The 5,589-nt window shown below is 34.8% G+C and overlaps 1 pseudogene; it reads left to right on the plus strand.

Moving 5' to 3' along the window:
* The first annotated feature begins 2,176 nt into the window (after nucleotides 1–2,176).
* On the plus strand, nucleotides 2,177–3,235 carry LOC132163773 (DDRGK domain-containing protein 1-like; annotated as a pseudogene).
* The last annotated feature ends 2,354 nt before the right edge of the window (nucleotides 3,236–5,589 follow it).

Consider the following 5,589-nt stretch of genomic DNA (forward strand, 5'->3'; position numbering starts at 1 on the left):
CATCCATTACACCAATTCCCTTTTTTATCCGCCAAGACTGTAACAGTAGCCATCCTAACAAATAACCTCAATTATTACGCTTTCAAATAACAAAATTCTAAAATTCTCGTCAATTTCATCACACATTTATCTTATTATGCTAATGCAACTGTAACACCTTATTTCATATTAAAATAATTTATATAAAGTCCAGTAATTTATAAAAATAGTCATGAGTCACACATTGCTTAATTATAAGTGAAATTAAGCTTTATAATGAATTTTAGAAAAATTTCAAATTAACTAATTTTTTTGAAGAAACGTCACAAATGTGACTTGCATTTTTCTCTTAGTCGTGAAAATATATCTTAGGTTGTAGAAAAAAAATAACACAAAGAATTTATGGGTGGTTCAGTATTAGACATTACACTAGGAGTGGTATCGGTTTGGTCGGTGTCGAAAGAGACATTTTCGCCTATCAAACCGTGGAAGTCGGTTAAGTCATTTAATTAACCGACTTCATATCGATAAGGAATAGGTTTGACTTTTTCGATTAATAGGTGATCGGTTAAGTCGATTACAAGTTTTTATGTTAAGATGTATCAACGTCATTTTAACTATATAATCAATAAAGCATATGCTTTATAAATGAACCAAAAAAAGTAAATTCATGGATCACAGACCAAACAGACAACTACAAATTAGCTAGACAAACACAATAAGAAAACTTACCAGATAAAATTTGAAGTTTACTTAAAAAAATCGATTAATTTTTGATTAATCGACAAATTATTATTTTTTCTACCGCCTACCAAACCAACATCAAAACAGTATTTTTATTCTTCCTAATGACTGTCAGAAGTTAGTTGTTGGTCAGTGACGGTTTGATAATAGTTGATAGGTAGTTGGTGAACGGTTAATCTTTTCACCCCTATTAAACACCTACATCCACCACTCATAATAGCCCTAAGAACTACATTGACTTGCTTAACTTGTGGAGAAAAATAACACAAATAACTTATAGGTGGTTAGACACCTGTCTACCACTCGAAATAACTCTAAGAACTACATTGTGCTCATTGACTTATTTATCTACAATACAAATATCCATATTTATAAGATAATGAGTAAATACAAATATATGGTCAACACTTAAATAAAAAAAAGTAGTTAATATTAACTTGATATTAAATATAAAAAAATAGAAAAATGCTAAGTGTTTTTCTAGTGTTTTCTTTGTGTCCTCTCCATTTTATTTAAAAATTATTTTATAAAAACAAAATGAGAAAAATAAGAGCAACTTTCTTTTTTATTTTTTGTAAAATAATTTTTACATAAAATCAAGATAACACGAAAAAAAAAAAAAAAAAATCCCAAAAAAACACCCGGCATTTCTAAAATATATATTATATATTTTTTATATACTCTATCCTAACCGTCACTGTCAACCTTATCTCAATTGTCACATGATCACTGTAATTATCCGTCCACACCTTCAAAGATCTTCCCTCCATGACAGCGCCATTTTGTTTCCAATGAGATATATATATATATATATATATATATATATATATATTAAAAATTAGTTTTTGCCCCCAAATTTTTGTTTAAAATTCTGCCCACCCAAAACGAAATATTATAGTTCTGCTCTTGCACCTTTTCCTACAGTTAACAATGAGTAGTGACTAGAAGAGGCCAAAATATGAATTAAAAATATTTAAATATAAGACTAAATAATTGATGAAAAATATATGAAAATTAAAGACTAAATTAATATATAAAAAAATAAAATTAGTATTCATTCAATGTTAAGAAATTATAAACAAAATAAAAAATAATTATTTTTTAATATAATTCAATTTTCAATTTAATCCCAAAATGTAAAGTGTATTAAAACTTAAAAGTTATTTCTTAAAGCGTTGTGCTTATGTTATTTCTTTAATAAAATGCATTCGATTTTTCTAAAAAAAAAAAAAAATCTCTGCATGAGAATTTTATTTTAAGAATGACTTTGATGTTAATATATTATTTGATTTCCTTATTTAATGTTATCAATTATTATTATTATTTTTTGATAGAATGTTATCAATTATTTTAACACTTGTTTCAAGTATAGAATGTTAAAGATGTTACAGAAAACGTAGAGTGCTACGGACGACGTCGTTTCTGTCCTGTTATTTTCTCTAGATGGTTAAATTCTCCCTGCAGCATGTTCTCCCTCTGTAAACGTCTTTAGCGTCCAGACCCGTATCACTCTGACTTCCTTCTCGAAGAATTTTCAAGTCTGAATTGAAAGATGGAGGAACTTTTTGTTGTGATTCTCTCTGTGCTTCTCTTTGCTGCATTAGTTCCACTATACCTGTGGAAACGCCGTCATGATTCTCGAACCCCGGGTGAAAATGAAGAAGAACATGAGGTTCCAAGGAGGGAAACAGTTGTACGAGCTACTGGTGCTCGTCGAATGCGTCAGAGGCCAGCTGCGGGAGCTAGTACATCAGCTGCAGGAGCAAGTGTTGAAGAAATTGTTGATGAAAGTGATGATGAAGCTGCTGTGGGTGAGGCTAAAGCATCAACGAAGAAGGAAAAAAAACGCCAAGAGCGGGAAGCACAACGTCAGGCTGAACAAGCTGCAAGAGATATTTCAAGGTATAGTAAACAAGACATATGCAGAAATGCGGAGGAGGAAGGATGAGGAGCGTGAGGCGAAGGAGCGTATGCTGGAAGAAGAAGCAAAGGCTCGTAAGGCCAGGGAGGAGGAAGCTGCTGCATTAGAGTTTGAGAAGTGGAAAGGATATTTTTCATTTGATGCTGAAGGCACTACAGAAAGCGAAGTACAAGATGGAAAACAGGACTAGCTTTCCAATTTTGTGGAGTACATAAAGAACTACAAATGTGTTCCCTTAGAAGATCTCGCTGCAGAATTCAAGTTACGCACTCAGGAATGTATCAATCCGATTACTTCCCTGGAAAGTATGGGGCGACTTTCTGGTGTCAAGGATGATAGAGGAAAATACATAGACATCTCACAGGAAGAAATGAAAGCTGTTGCCGACTACATTAAGCGTGAGGGGCGGGTTAGCATATCACATCTGGCTAGTGAGTCCAACCAGTTCATTGATTTGGAGCCAAAAGCCCAGTTTGTTGAGGAAATCGGTAATGTGGAGGAGATTACTGTATCTTGATTCAAGCGAATCTATGTCATAGATATACAGTAGGCAACTAAATGCATAATGAAAAGTAAAGAGGTTTTATTCAAAAAAAAAAGGAATGTTAAAGATGTTAAGAAAATCAAACGATAGTAATGCCTTTTTTTAATTACTTATTTACCATAATTTTGAGCATTAATTAAAGAATATTGACTATAATTAAGGCCTTATATTTTTTTTTATGGAATAAATCTTCATTAATATTTATTAATTGGGGGCTTAGGTTGGCAAAGGTTCCTAATTATTTACGGGATCAAAATCATAATTGATTTTAGGGTTAAATTCACTTTACCCTTTGAAGTTTTAGGGGTTTTTCAATTCGAATCTCAATGTTTAAAAATTGGCAATGTATCCCCCTAATGTTTTAAAAATTTTCAATTTAGACCCTCCATTACTTATTTGCATCTAATTGGACCGAAATTAAAAAAAAAAAAAGAAAAAAGAAAAAGCATTGAGGGTAATTACATAATTTTATAGATTTTCATCTAATTTGACGAAATTAAGTAACAAAACGTCTGAATTGAAAACTTTTGAAACATTAGGGGATACATTGCCAATTTTTAAACATTGAGATTCGAATTGAAAAATTCCTGAAACTTCAAAAGTAAAGTGAATTTAACCCTTGATTTTAATTGTAATTTTTATTCATTGATATTAGCTGGTATAATGGTATACCTAAAAATAAAGTCGGTGTATATATTTCATAAATTAGATATTAGTAGGCACGGTGAAGACGCTTCTCTATTACGTTATTTTGTTGCTGAGTTTTTTGATTCACTTTTCACTAAACATGGCAGAAGGTAATTTTGAATGATTTTCGTTGTATATTTTAGCATAATGCATGTTTTGTATGCTATTTTGCTCGGCATTAAGGTTTGTTGTCGATTCTCAGTTTGCATGAGACACTAAGAGCATACGTCACGTCCATGGAGGCTGAGGTTCGTGTTCGTGCTCATCGAACCACTGCACCGCATCCTTTGTGACTGTGAGCAACCATCTGGAGTGGTTGCCAAGGATTTGGGTGTCGCCGTTGGGTGTTACGATTTATGTGTCACACAGTGGCGCGTCGTTCAACAATGCTAGGGAGATAGGACCTTCGTTAGCGCCACTTGAGTCGTAGGTGCCACCGCATGAGGCTTGACGGCCGTTGCCCAACGATGCTTTCCATCTTGTGAGGCGGCAAAGCAGCCCCACCGCATGAGGAAGGCTGAGGATGGTCCAAGCCGCCTGACTCGTCGGTAAACAGTGGTGGCACTGACAAAAACGCTACATTCAGCATGAGGTGGTGGCAGCACTGGTCTCTGGCTAACGAGTAGGGTTTAAAAACCCATAAGTTTAACCCGGCGGCATGGAGATGAAAATTATTCGGGTCATAAATTAGGCCTTGGGTAGGGTTTCAAACCCGTTTGTCCGGGCACAGTTTAAGTGTTTTTTATTTCTAAAAAGAGTTTAACTTTGGTGAGGAGTCTCCTTAAAACATCACTTTTACAGCCCCCAATTCCTAACTGACACCAAAGCAAAAATTTGAAAAATGCACCAAAATAACATAAATCCTAATGCACTGGATTGCTTTGAGGAAGAAAAAAAAGGAAAAGATGAAAGAACTGGTGAAGGGGTCTGGCCAGACCCCTTTGTGAACTTGGCCAAACCCACAGCATGGGTCTCGCACCTCTCTCTGGAGCCGGTTTTCGGCCTTTAGGGTGATAAAATCTCTAAAGGGTTAATCTTCCACTTTTAGGTTTTAGTTTTGAATCCAAAATCGAGTTTTGAGGCATTAAAAATGGGTTTTGAGGCATTAAAAACAGATTTTGAGCATTATAAACAAGTTTTGAGGCGGATTTTGGGCGGGTTAGACTCGTGGGTCTGGCTAGAGATCCACGTCGTGGGTCTCAGGCCAAACCCACGTCGGGTATTTCTCAAGCGTCGTGGCGTGGGTTTTCCTGGGTTCGCCGAGTATTTCTCATTTTGATTTGGTGTGGGTGAGCTCATTTTCATTTTTTGCATGTTTGTTAAATGGATGATGTGGTAAATGGTGATTGGGTGCTGTCAAAGGGGTGGTTTGCAGACCGACCAGACTACATGGGCTTTCTTCTAAAAAAAGTCAAAAAGTTTGGTTTTTTATTTTTTATTTTATTTATTTATTTATAGAGAGTTCATTCTATTAGGATGTGGTGGTGTAAAACCTTATTTTACGGACTTCAATAAAAGACAATAAGACATTAGGTAAAAGAGGGAAGGGGAGGGGAGATTCAAACTAGTGACTTCCACTTCATGAGACGTAGTCCCTAATCGATTAAGCTACCTCTTGGGGACAACACATGTCCTTAATTCAAATAAATCTCATGGACTTTTCTATTTGTTTTAAGCCAACGTCCACTACACACCATAGAACCCTCACCTACCT

This window comes from Corylus avellana, chromosome ca10 (genome assembly GCF_901000735.1).
Source record: "Corylus avellana chromosome ca10, CavTom2PMs-1.0".
NCBI classification, from domain to species: domain Eukaryota; kingdom Viridiplantae; phylum Streptophyta; class Magnoliopsida; order Fagales; family Betulaceae; genus Corylus; species Corylus avellana.